Source organism: Mustela putorius, unplaced genomic scaffold (assembly GCF_011764305.1).
Source record: "Mustela putorius furo isolate JIRA1106 unplaced genomic scaffold, ASM1176430v1.1 tig00003983_pilon_pilon_pilon, whole genome shotgun sequence".
NCBI lineage: Eukaryota > Metazoa > Chordata > Mammalia > Carnivora > Mustelidae > Mustela > Mustela putorius.
Window position 1 is genome coordinate 12068620 of NW_025422123.1, and position 13344 is coordinate 12081963.

At 47.7% G+C, this 13344-nt stretch overlaps 1 protein-coding gene and 1 pseudogene across 3 annotated transcripts in view; one reads left to right on the forward strand and one right to left on the reverse strand.

The window, feature by feature from the left end:
• Positions 1 to 13344, forward strand: part of RUNX2 (RUNX family transcription factor 2) — a 224174-nt gene that overhangs the window by 121394 nt on the left and 89436 nt on the right. The gene's annotated exons all lie outside the window — the stretch shown is intronic.
• Positions 7132 to 7253, reverse strand: LOC123389535 (annotated as a pseudogene).

The window sequence follows — 13344 nt, forward strand, 5'->3', positions numbered from 1 at the left end:
CTTCTCTAGTCTGACGCTTACTGTTGCCTACACCTGGGCCCTTCTTGGCCCTAGGACTTGCCAGGGCCAGAGGAGGGCGGGGTTCTCTGTGACTGGTGAGAGGTTAAAACATTTCGCTGAGTGCTGCCTTCTTGGTTCGTCCTACTCTACTACAGAGGCGTGGGCAAAGGATCTAGCAGTGAACTCATTTCCTTCTCAGCCTGTGTCCGAAGGAGAGAGCGCCCTCCCCATCCTTGGGTAAAGCCCCTTTACGCTGACGAAGGGACCAGACTGCATATAAAAGACAGTGGGCTCCGCAGTCCGAGGGTTCTAATCTCTGGGCAGTTGAGCAGGAGCCAGCAAGTGAATTTCTTCCTGGCTAGGGTCAGAGGATCTCAGGCAGCCCTGCCATAGGAGATAATCTAGCTGCTTCCCACATCTCTTTTGGGTTCTTAAAAACAAAATCAGTCAAAGCTCAAGGGTAAGTAAAAATGGACTTTGGCCTGGAGAGCTGTAGCCTCAGAAAAATTCTACTAGGGAGCAGGACTATAGTTTGGAGATCTGTTTGTTTTTAACGGGTTATTGTGTATTTTTGGTAAGTCCCTCCCCTTTGATAAGGTTGAGGGCCTGGGTAGAGTGGCTGCTCTCTTTCTGGCCTGTGCTATCTGTCCTCTTTGGCTTACCACAGTTCTAAAAGAAGGACCAGAAACCGTGAGGTGGAGATGCTCAGGCGCGGGCCAGTGGACCACGTGATCTAGAGAGAGAGGCCTCCTTTGAGATCTGCTCATTCTTACCCCTTTGGCATTGTGTTCTGAGAAATCTTGGAGACCGCTAATTTCTAAGATTAGGAGACACCCTGAAAGCACGCGGGTGAGACCTAGGCCAGTGAACTTGTTTGCAGCTCTTTGAAGATGTATATTTATTTTTCCTTTTTTATTAGACATCTGTGTGGCTTTCAAAGGCATTGCATGGGAGGTGGGCAGAGTGGCTTTTCCTTTCTCTCCATCTTTGTCCAGCAGCATGGTTCAGGGCAAATGGCTTCACTCCTCTGGGTCTCAGTTTTTGGGCATATGGAGAGGCATCGGGCTAGACCTTGGCTTTGTTGACATTTCAGGCTGGAAAGTTCTTTGTGGTGTGTGTGTAGGGTGTGTGGTCCTACACATCATAGAAGGTTTAGCAGCCTGTCTCTGGCTTCTACCCACTAGATGCCGATAGCACTGCACCACTTGTGACAATGACGTGTGTCTCCAGAATGTTCCCTGGGAGGAAAAGTCGTCCCCAATCCAGAACCAGTGGGCTAGAGGCTCTCTCTCAATTCTTTGGTCAGGCTTTCTTGACAGAACTGGTGTGAAAATACACTGCTCATTATAACAGGATAGCCAGGGGGAAGACGGAGGGCCCTCCCCAGAGGTGGATGTGCATCAGCCTTTTCCAGCCCTTCACCTGCTTGTCACTCTGAGGTTGGGAGGTGTCATGAGTGGGGCTTCTGGCTTTCCTGTCTGCATGTCTCTTCCTCCTCACGTCCCAGGGGACGGCTCAGCTGGGGAGCTTTGTGAGGCCCTGATGGCTTGGCCATGTTCATCATGGCTGCTTCAGTTCTCACTGGAAACAAAAGGCGGAGAAAGAGAGCCGTTTGTCCAGTGTGCCTGACCCCTTGTGCCCCCTGCCCCCGTATACCTTATCATCAGGCTGTGCTTTGAGAGTGGGCATTTCCTGTTAACTCAATCCCAGCCAACACTGGCCCAATAAACACCTCAGCTCTCTGCTACAGAGTTTATTTGGCTGGGAAATGGGTATTGTCATGTAAACAGGAAACCCCCTGAAGTTATTATCTACAGATGCGGTTGAAGAGCCACATGTTTATATTTATGGAATTTGAGAACAGTCTGAAAAGGCAAGGGAGGAGGTAGGGGAAGACCTTGTTCACAACCAGTGAGTGAGAGCAGGGTGTACAGATCCTCACAAGCCGGTTTCTCCTTCCTCTGGAAATGGGTGGCTGACAATCACGTCACAGCCAAAGCCACAGCTTGACTGATTCAAGCAAACAACCCTACCGCAAGTATCAGGTAAACTGGACAATCTAGTCACTTCCCTGCCCCAATCATTTGGAAATCATTTTAGAGACCAGTTCTAGGAAACAATGGTTTGGGGGTATCTACAAAGGTAGGAGGCTTAGGAGAAGATGATCATGTTACCGTCTCTAAGTTTTTCTGGGGACAACTCAACTGCCTGCCGGTTTTAGTGAGCCCGGGCCAGCTCGCCTGTGGGATGGCAGGCAAACTCCTCAGGGGCCCCAGGAAGGATGTCTTCTTGCCAGAGCTGTCTGGGTTTTGGTATAGGGAAAGTGCAGGTGGTGAGACAGCTGGACTGCCCGCCAGGGCACTGGGTTACTCCAATTCCTTTTCCGCCCACTTCTGTTCTTCCTTCGTTGGTTCTCCCTTCAGGACTGCAGAAGATGCTAAGGGAGGCCAGGTAGGAACCAATGCATGGAGAGCAGATGCTCTGTATTTGAATTCTGAGCTCTGAGCAAAGGCAAGGGAATCTCTCTCCTCCTTGTCTCCATTTCTGGGTACCCTGATCGGTCTCTTGGTGACTTCCCAGTAGATGGTACTCAGCTGGGAGGCCTTGGAAGTGAAGATGTTAAGAAGCTATGAATTCAGTTATGAATGTAACAAAAAACAGGGTCCACCACAGAAGAAAAGGGAACTACACTGAGGGCTGTGCGCATGCGTGTCCCTCAAGGGAGGTAGCGAGGACGTAGAGGGATGGAAAGGGATGACTGAGCAACCATTCAGGGAAAACTGAAGCGCGCACACGCACACACGTACACGCACATATACTCCATACAGCGTTTACTTGTCTCAGGTGTTTTTCTTGCAAATCCTACAAAAGAGTACCTCATTCCATAAGTGGTGAAGAAGCAATTCTTCTCCGTATAGGTTATTTAGACAGAACAAGGGACACCGGATGTTCCCTGAAATGTCGGGAGTACCCTGAAGCTGACATTTAAGAAGGGGTTGTTATTTTTGTGAAGCTTTTATTTAAGAGCTTTTTTTGTGACGCGACTGGCCCTGCTGTTGAGACATGCATCACTCGTTGGAAAGCAGAAGGATCAAGTTTCTGGAAGCCCACTTAACTTTTGCTAAAACTTATTTTGTTTTGTTTTCTTATTTCGTGGCAATGATGTCTGGCCACTTAGTGAGGTTTTCTGGAAAACCTGCTTTCTGTTTTTAGCCAACACAGCTCACAACTTGATGGCTTCCCCCCCACCCCCACCCAAGGTCATTCTGTGCCACTCTGTAGCCAGTAAGGAAAAGGGAAGAATTGCTCACCCACCCTGTCCCCTTCATTTTTATAAAGAAACCAAGACCATACAGCAAAATGGTAAAAGAAAAAAAAAAAAACTGAGGTGGAAATCTGGGGGGCAAGCAAAAGGTTCTTCCACACAAGCCCCTCAAGAAGTAGTTTTGTCTGCACAACATTAAATGAGACCAGAACCCAAAATTAGTAATGGGGTCTCAGGTGGCCTGTACTCCTTAGGCCTGAGACATTTCTCCTGGAGAAGCTGAAGTATCAGAGTGAGCTGGGATGTGGAAAACGGAAGCGGGATACAGCAGGCTGTGTGGAGTGAGGCAGTCAGGATCCGGTGGCTTTGAGGGAGAGGAGTACCGGGAACTCCCAGCTGCATGATGGACTGATGTAAACGTGCGAATTGATTCCTCGAAAAGAAACAAGAAAGCTAGCAACGAAACCCGCCACACGCATCATCGTGGGAGAATTAATACAACGGTTTTATGTTTAAATCTCCTTCGACATCATTTCCTTCCTAAATGAGGTCATTTATTTATTTTTTTTTTTAGAATTCCATCCACCCCTCTGACAGAGCAACAGCTCAGGCGAGTTTCAGTTTCTGTTTCTGAGTTTCCCTGAATTCTTTTGCTCCCCCCGCTCCCAAAGCAGAGGAGCCTTCTGTGGCATCCTGACATCTTCGGGGCGGGGGTAGTGGGGACACCTCAGCCCCATTCTGTCTTCTCTAACACTCATTTCATATTTCAGTCTTGAAAGTCACCCTGACCTTTCTTCTCCTCAGCCATGTGTGCTTCAAGAGCTTTTTTGTGTGCGGATTTTTTTTGGGGGGGGGGGGAGCGTAGGGAGTGTGAGTCCTTATCAAGATCTTCTTATTAGTGGTTTTCACAGATGAGAAGGGCAGAGATTATCACTGAGCGTGATCCTCCACCATGGCTTCTGGAACCTACTCTGTGCTCCTAGGTTGTGCCGGGCAAGATGGAGGGGCCCACTTTCCTGTCTTGTGGGCACGAGAGGGAGCGAGGAGGACCGGGAGGGAGGCGAGTGTGGAACTTTCTCAAGGAGTTAAGTGGTTAATAGGAACTCAGTTTTTTTTATTGGCTAATAAAACCTCCCCAGGTTTTTTCATATTATATGGTTCCTTCAGGCTCCCAGCTCCCAGCCCGATGCTTAAAAAAAGAAAAAAGGCGCAAACAACAACAAAAAGCTGGAACCTAACTACCAGGGCCGTCCAAGTCATGTTTACTTTTTCATTTCCGCAGTTGTAAAAAAAAAAAAACACCTCCTCTGGTAGTTCAGTTTTATCACACGGCAGGAGCAGATCAGTGTTTGAACTGCTCCCGGGCTCCCTGCCTCCCAGGGTGAGGAAGAAGCCCACTCTTGGTCTCTGGTTCAGGGAAAAGAGGAGGGAACCTCAAGGCAAATGATGGATGCGTCGGGGAAATTTGGAAAAGCGGTGGGGGGAGGAGGGAGAGCAGATATTGAACTGCGATACATCTCTGGAATCCTGAATGCAAATGATCTCTGTCCTTTTATTGCCAGTGGTGCTGTTCTCCCAACAGAGCAGGATGTTCTTGTTTTTAATAATAGCCAGACCAGATGCTAAATTCTCCTCGGCAACGTGCTGTATAAGTGAGAAGGCAAACAGCTGATTCCTGTTAAGATGAACACCAGGAGAATAAGCCAGAAAGTATGAGAAGTCTCTGGAGGTTTTTGCTTTGTAAACCCCTGTTTGGCAGAAAGATCACAGAACCCAGGCTGAAAACACAGTGTGTTCCTCCTGCACCCGTTCCTCATCGGAGCCGCTCGCTGGGGGCCTCCGGGGCCTCCTGCCTCCGCCAGCCGGCCCTCGCCTGAGCAAGCCAGAGGACTGGCTCGCAGGTTCCCCCAGAGGGGAAGTCGGAAGCCCCGAGCCCTTTGGCTTTCATGACTGTAGAAAAATACGCATCAATAGGAGGAATTTTTTACTTGCTCCTTGCCATAGAAAATAGTGAAATCCTGAACATGAGCCAATAACTTTAAAATGGCATCTTTGTTCCATCTTTTTCACTCCCTTCTTCCCCCTGTCAGAGTCTATAAAACCTCTTGGTTATTATTTTGTTTTAGAATATGCCACACATGTAAGATGCTGCTTTCTTCTCTCCCAGGGAGCTGCCAGAGCCAGAGGCGCTGTGGGGGCTGGTGGAGGGGCCCACTGACCAAAGCAGGCAGAGACCAGTCCTTGCGCTGCTGGCCTGAGGTGGCTTCCGTGAGAAAGCAGGGGTGCCCTGAGTGAGGGGTCCACACAGCGCCCTCTGACCATCTCTCTCTGGGGCCTTGCCTGCAGGCCTGCAGGAGAGTGAGGGAGAGAGAAGGAAGGGCTGCGGGGAGCAGGTGGAGAGGCACATTGTAGTTCTAGAAAGTCCCTTTGCTCCCCTGGCCTCTTGACACCACCCTCCTGAGCCCTCCCCTGTGATTCACAAAGGGGCATGCTAGCTCCCCCTTCCTCACTGATTTCTTCTTCCCTAACTGTCCTCGAGGTTCACTTGGCCCCAGCCTCCCTGAGATGAACATCCTGGGGAGAAAGGAATGGAAGCAGATAATTTACCTCCTTCCCCCTTAGGATGGCACTGAAGGCCATTCTTTTAATTTCCGTTTGGGGGAAAAGTTGGATTTGGTACTGGTGGCAGGATCAAGTAATAACAGTAAGACTCAATATTTAATTTACACTGTACACTTGACTATAAGCCTGGTGCTTCGATTGGTATTTCACGTGCCTTGTGTCAGACTTCCCAGGAGCCTGTGAAGAAGTTAGTACTGTTTTTATCCCTCTGTTTTGGATGAGGAGACCGAGAATCAGACTGTCCCAGGGTTATACAACTATGAAAACTCAAGCCTCCATCTGCCCAATTCCAAAGACTACGTTCCTAAGCTAAAACTTGACATGCCATCTCAGTTATCATCCACATAATGAGAATTAAATGAGTTAACGAGATAAGAAAATGCCTAGCACATAATAGATAGACGGTACCCATTATTATTACTCATCATAATTAAGACAATTATATTAAAAAGCATAAATAAAATTTTCAGATCGGGTGAATCACCAAAGAGCTGGAGCACCAAGTGGAATAACTTTTTAGAAACTATTATTTTAGGTGGCTCAGTCAGTTAAGCATCTGCCTTTGGCTTGGGTCATAATCTTGGGGTCCAGAGACGAAGCTCCGCCTCAGGCTCCTTGCTCAGCAGGGAGTCTGCTTCTCCCTCTCCCTCTGCCCACCCCCCCCAAATAAATAAATAAAAGTCTTTTTAAAAGAACCATTATTTAAACGGTTTAAAAAATGTCACTCTTTGAGAGAGTAAATTTTAAGAGAGAGAGAGAAAGCACAGGAGAGTGTAAGTGGGGGAGGACAGGGGAGAGAGAGAATCTTAAGCAGGTTCCACACACCTCATGGAGCCTGGTGTGGGGCTCAGTCTCACAACCCAGAGATCATGACCTGAGCCAAAATCAAGAGGTGTACACTTAACCAACTGAGCTACGGATAAAAGGTATTATGGAACTTAAATCGGCAGTATTGGCTTCACGTAATGGGAGAAAGATCCAGGCCAAGAAATTTCTGTCAGCATCAACTCTTACCTTTCCAGGAGTGGCTTTGGCGTCTGTCTCACCACCTGACAAAGGGGCAGCACTGAGGGCTCCCATATCTGAACTGGCATCATTAAGAGGCAATGCTGTGTAATGGAGACAGCTGATCGGAGGCCCAAGGCTTGAGGAAACCCAGCTGCAGCCTGAGATAGGATGCTGGTGTGTGCCAAGCTTTGCACACATGTGTCCAGCCTGGAGGATCCTGGGAAGGGGGCATCCTTGCTCCCAGCCCTACATTACTTCAGTCTCTTTTGCTGAATAGGTGGGGCTTCTCCAACTTTCTTAGCAATAATCGCGCCTCGGATAAACCTCATTGGCTACGATACTGCCACTGCGCAAAGCTTCTCCAACTTTCTTAAAGCATTTTACAGACTATTTCCTTAAGTCCACCTGATGTGAAATTGATATCCCATTTTATTGAAATCCCAGAGAACAGAAGTGACCTCTCTCCCTGTTGCCACTCTGCTTCATTTTTGCAAATATTTATTGAACCCCTACAATGGGCAGAGCAATAGGCTGGCAGGCTCCCCTCCACTAAAAAGCATATCAGAACGGGGTGCTTGGGTGGCTCAGTGGGTTAAGCCTCTGCTTTCAGCTCAGGTCATGATCTCAGGGTCCTGGGATTGAGCCCCGCATCAGGCTCTCTGTTCAGCAGGCAGCCTACTTCCCCTGCTCTCTCTCTGCCTGCCTCTCTGCCTACTTGTGATCTCTCTCTCTGTCAAATAAATAAAATCTTTATTTAAAAAAAAAAAGCATATAGGAAGACATCTTTGTTTAATTTAATGCCTCCCAATAAGAGGTGTTTGTCAGGACCTCTTTATGGAAGCAAATTCGTGAGAGCTTCAGATTACCAACAACAGAGATTAAAAAGTTAGCAATTGGTTTCTAGAGAGAATTTAGATGGTTTTGATTTCTGCTTATAGCCAATTTCATTTCCCATTTCTCATTTCCGAAAATACTCAACGTATTTATAAGGCACTTGGCATCTATATTTAGTCATACAAGCCTTTCATTTCCACCACAATATATGGGAGGCTTGGTGTTTAAAGAGTGGGTGATTTTCATACAGGCAAAGGGAGAGGGGCCGCTCTTCCATTTTCTCTTCCTCGCCGTAACAGCCGCGCGGCCAACCATGCGTGGAGGGATTGAGGTATGTTTTGAAAGGGGGAAGCAGAGAGTGGCAAAAAGATCTGGGTTCCAGATCCTTAACCCCTACGGACTAAATATGTGACCTTGAACAGGCCACTTAACCTCTCTTGACCTCCTCCTTAATAGTGGACAATAATATATTACCTGCTAGATGGCATGTTAAGAGAGTATGTAGTAACTCTTACCTGTAGATGAGGAGTGGTTTCTAGAACACAGAAATTATGAGCAGTTTTAAGAGGTGCCGCTAGAGTCTGCCTAGCATTAAGAGAGAATGAGGTCCATTGTTTCTCACAGAATTGGCAAAACTGACCATTTTGTAGAGGGTGAAGAGACGGAATCCCAGAGAGGTCAGATCACTTACGCGAGGTCACCCTGAAATTGAAGAGGGGAAGCCAAGTGTTGAACCTCTACTTTTGAGCAGCTCCCATCCTCATTCTCTGAAGAATCTTTGCTCCTTTATGATGGCAGTGTATTCCTTCATGAAGCCCCAATGCTTCATTACTTTTCTAGTTTTTATGAACCGATTTTCACTTGATAGAAACTCAGGCAAGCTGATTCTGTTAAAAACTTCGTATACTCATGTAAATAAACTTCCAGCATACTGATTCCATACCATGCTCCAGCTAACCATATTGAAAGACACCTGTTATATATTATTTCAAAAACAAAAAAACAATAAATTTGTACACCAGGCCTGACTTGGTGAGTGGAGCATTAAGGCTAAGAACATCCATGCCGTTCCTTCCTGGACAAAGATGACCTATCCCTTTAGTGGACAAGTAGACAAGTAAAGGAAGGAGGTCCTGGCCTTGTTGTGGTCAGGGTCTTTCTCTTTGCTGTTTCATGGTCTGACTGTAGGGATGGGGCCACACTCTTGACTTCCTTAACATGGTATCCGAGGCCTCTCAACAAATGAAAGCATGGCAGCTAATCTTGAAGAAAGAGAGAATTTTCATCTCAATTTTACCTTTTATTTGCTTATTGAGTTCCCTACAACCGACCTCTCTCCTCTTTGCAAGCTACAAAAGGAAATCCCATGCCAATGGGGAAATGATGGCGCACACAGGTCTCGGTATCATGTTAGCGGACAAAACTGAGTGGTTCACCATCTGACCCCTGATTCAGGGTAGACATAACCATATTGTGTTAGGCGATGGCAGCACAAGCCATGTGCAGGGCAGGAGGAGGCGGAGGGCTGAGAGGAGGGAGAACTGGTGGCCTCACTCCATCCCTTGCTGGAGAGAATGGTGAGAGAGCATCGTTGCTTTGCCTCACCATCGGCAACTGTCATCTGATCTTCAGGGAGGGGCTGCGTTTTTATTCATGCAATAACCATTGGAAATGATAGAAATGAAAATGAGTGAGACATATCCCTATCCTCAAGAAGCTCACCACCTTCTCAGAGAGACAGAAAGATAAACTCTTAAGTGACAGTAGAATGGAGCGGTGCCACTGTAGAGATGTGAATGGAAGCCTGGCTTCCCACCCTCTCCCCCGCCCCCCCAAAAGGAGGTAGTGACTCCTGGCCAAGCAGGAAGATGACACTTGAGCTGATCTGGAAGGATGAGTAATTCTTGGTCTTTTTGGGTCTGCAGCCTTGCGGGTTTTGGCCCCACATCCACCCTGGAAGTAGGCAGACCACCCCCTCCCACCATGGAGATCCCGCTGACAGTTCTCCAGAGAGACAAAGAATGAGATAGTGCCCCTGGGCTCTCTGGTGTTCCTTAGCATGCCCTATCACACTTCTACTCTGACGATGAGCAAGAGGGATTCTCAAAGAGGTTAGATTTGGTGGTGGGGCGTGGTTTGGGGTGAGCGGTGTCGGAGCCTTTGTGGGGTATGAGTCATAAAAATGTTGAGAGGGCTCAATGTGGCTCATTCGGTTAAGCGTCTGACTCTTGGTTTCTGCTCAGGTCATGATCTCAAGGTCGTGAGATTGAGCCCTACGTGAGCTCCATGTTGGACGTGGAGTCTGCTTGGGATTCTCTCCCTCTCTCTCCCTTTGCCTGTCCACCACTAAAAAAGCTTTACAAAATGATGAGAAGTGACTGCATAAGATATCAAACTTTCAGAGTGTAGGTACATTTTATCTAACTGCTTATTCACCACCAACGACCATGTGCAGTGGAGTCTGGATGAGTGAGGGTGACTTTGGTACATAGGGCCTGTTGGCATTCAATAGGGAAGGGTGACAAGTACAAATGGGTGGGATTAAGTTTATGTTCTGGATGGTCACATACTCAAAGAAAGGAGTGAGAGCTAGGACTGTGACTGACCCTATGCTAAACTTTAAAGCAGGATCTTGTGGTCTTCTCCACCCACACCTCCAGCCATCTCCTTTGGAGGCCGGCCCTTGGCCCTGTCTCTCTCCCCAAGGCCACACCAACTAACCCTGCACTGTGGACCTCCCCTTTTATAAATGAACTTGCCCTGACCCTCACCTTTGAGCAGTCAGTGTATTTGCATTTCAAGGGAACCTTGAACCTCACTTCCAAAGCCACATACTCTGCTCGAAGGGCAGAAACCTTCCTTGGGAAGCTTTTTCGAGATCCCTCACATCCCATCCTGGGGGCCACTGCTGCCTTCTTGTAGGCTGCTCTTCCTTGTCGAGCTAAAAGCCAATCCTCCTTTTCTTAATCTCTCTTTCTCTCTCTCTCTCACTCTTGCTCTCCCCCTTTCTCTTGGCCAAATACCTTCTCCAGACAGACGCTTTGAGGTAACAGAGGGTTCTTCCTGTCCTCCACCACCACAGGTTAGAATGAAATGTAGAAGAGTTCTGGTTCTACCTGAAGCTCACTTGAGGAGCCCAGCATTTATTTCCGTCTCTGCAAGCGGTGGTTTATTGATTAATGGAATCTTTATTAGGGTTATTAGGACACATAAAACACACGCACATGCACATAAATCCATCTCTACCCCTCCCAAGCCCCTGGCTGGCAAAATGAGTTCTATTTCCAGCCCTGATATCTTTCCAGTTTGTCATTCTCCGTCCTGGCCACATCAGCTTCCATCGGGTTTGGGTTTATTGGCTACACAGTGGAGTTTATGTTGTCATAGAAATTAGCCTTGATGGACAGGGATATGGCCGGGGGATCAGGAGAGGTCAGCAGCCTCGTGGTGTTGGCATGGCTGAGATACTAGGGTGCCTGGAGCCCTCTCCAAGAAAAATCAAAGCTGGCTCACGGCAGCAGCAAACAAGCGCAACGAGACCCTCCTGAGGGACGGGAGCTTGGACGTGATTGTGAGCTGTCGAGTTCCCACTCCACCCGCCCGCCCTCCCCCCTTCCTCCCAGTCCTCCCGGTGCCCCCCCGTGCCAAAAATCCTTCCCCGTGCAATGAAGGCAGGGCTGGGAGGCCTGAGGTTAAGCCTCTCTCTTCTCCAGTTCGTGGTTAGCTTTTGCAGGCTCTTGGCTGTTTGACAAAGTTGGATAATAATTCAATATTTCTTACTGAAATACTTGACCTTATTGTTAGTTTTTGTGACAAGGGGAATTTAAAGGAGCTGCAAAAATGCAAGCAAGTGTGGCTGAAAAAGGCCAGGGTAGGCCACTGAGCAGTGAACAGTTTCTTTTTCTGACATCTATAAAATTTAGGTGAAAACAGGTCAACATTGATGTTGGCAAATGGGAAAGCCAGTTCTATTGTTAGCAAATGAACTTCAGATAGAAATGTAAGTCTGGTTCAATCAAAACCACGTTTGGTTTTAGATACCAGCGATGTGCTTTCTATTAAAAAGGGGGGGGGAGTTATTTATAGAGACACACAACGTAAAAATATTTTTTGGCCCAAAGGATCATTTTCTAAATATCAAATCAACTTGTTGAAGTACAAGATGAGACCACTTTCATTTTCTTTTTAAATTTGTAGGGCATATGCTCCCAGAATTCTCTCTTCTCTTTATTTTGAATTGGCAAGGGCTGTTGAAGATTAAAATCGTATATTAGGAAAACCCGGCATTGCCTGACGTCGGGACTTGCTGGAGACTGCCAGCTGGTGGCTGAGAAAGAAATGAAGTTATAGGATTCAAATGTATGGCTCCCTGGATTTGGCCAGAGTATTAGAATCCCTTTTATAAGCTCCACTCAGGAGTCTCATAAGACAATTTTGAGCTCACAAAGGAGGGACATAAGAGAAGTTCAGTCGCTTGCCAAGTCCAGATCATGGAAGGTCACTTAATTTTAGCCTACAGGGCAGCTTGCTGATCTTACTTTCTCTCTGTCCTCAGACCATCTGAGATCCTTGTCCTGCTGGGAGCTGGAACAATCGTCGCAAGACAGAACCCCTTCTTTTTGCACAGCCTCCCACCAGCAAATGAGGAGACTGATGTCCAGTGTCAAATGTAGTTTGGTCGACAGGATTCTGGAAGTGTTGACCCTTTTTTGGGAAAGCTTTTTTTTTTTCTTTGAATCGAGGTGAAATTCACATAACATAAAATTAACCATTTTAAAGGGCCCTATCCGTGGTCTCTCTGCACACGCTCAGTGTTGTACAATGCTACATGTCATCACCCCAGACGGAAGCCTTGTACCCGTTAGGCGGTGGCTCCCTGTCCCCACCTCCAGGTTCATGTTTGAGTACAAGTTGGTTAGCTCGGTTCCCACAGAGCGTCATTTTAGGGCTTCATGATTTTAAATAAGGTTCGGCTGTGTTTCTGGAAAGGCGAGGAGGATGGAGAGTGTTTCTGGTGGGGAGGGGCGGGGAACAGGAGAGACGGGGCGTCTGGGAGCACAGGGTCCCCAGAACCGGAGACTCTCTGAACTGGAGCATCTGTTAGGGGAGCTGTTCTCTCTGAGGCTGAGTGTCGGTCTCCTGCTGAGGTGATGATCCCTTTAAAATTCTCAGCATTCTCACTCCCCCGGCCCGCCTCCGTCTAGGAGGCATTTTCTTCCTTTAATTTGTGTTGGTAGGCATCCAAGTCTGGCACCAGGCAGTCCCCACTCGGGAAGCTGGGAGGTGGTGGAGGCTCACCCAGGTCTAGAAAGGGAGCTCTTGCCGGGATGCTAACTGCAAGCTGTCTCCTTCAATCCACATCATCCTGCAGGATAATCATTTTCAAATGGCAAACAATAATAAAAGCTTTCCTCTATTTTGCTTCCAAGCGTCAACGTATCTACACAGGCTGTGTAGATGTGTGTGTGTATGTGTGTGTGTGTGTGTGTGCGCGCGTGTGTGACTTGTCTGTCTAAGAAAAAAAAAGGCAGTTTGGGGAGCATTTGAGGATGTTGGGCAAGGCTGGAATTGCTTTGGGTGGCTTTCCAAATACTGTGAGAGGCCGACCTGAAACG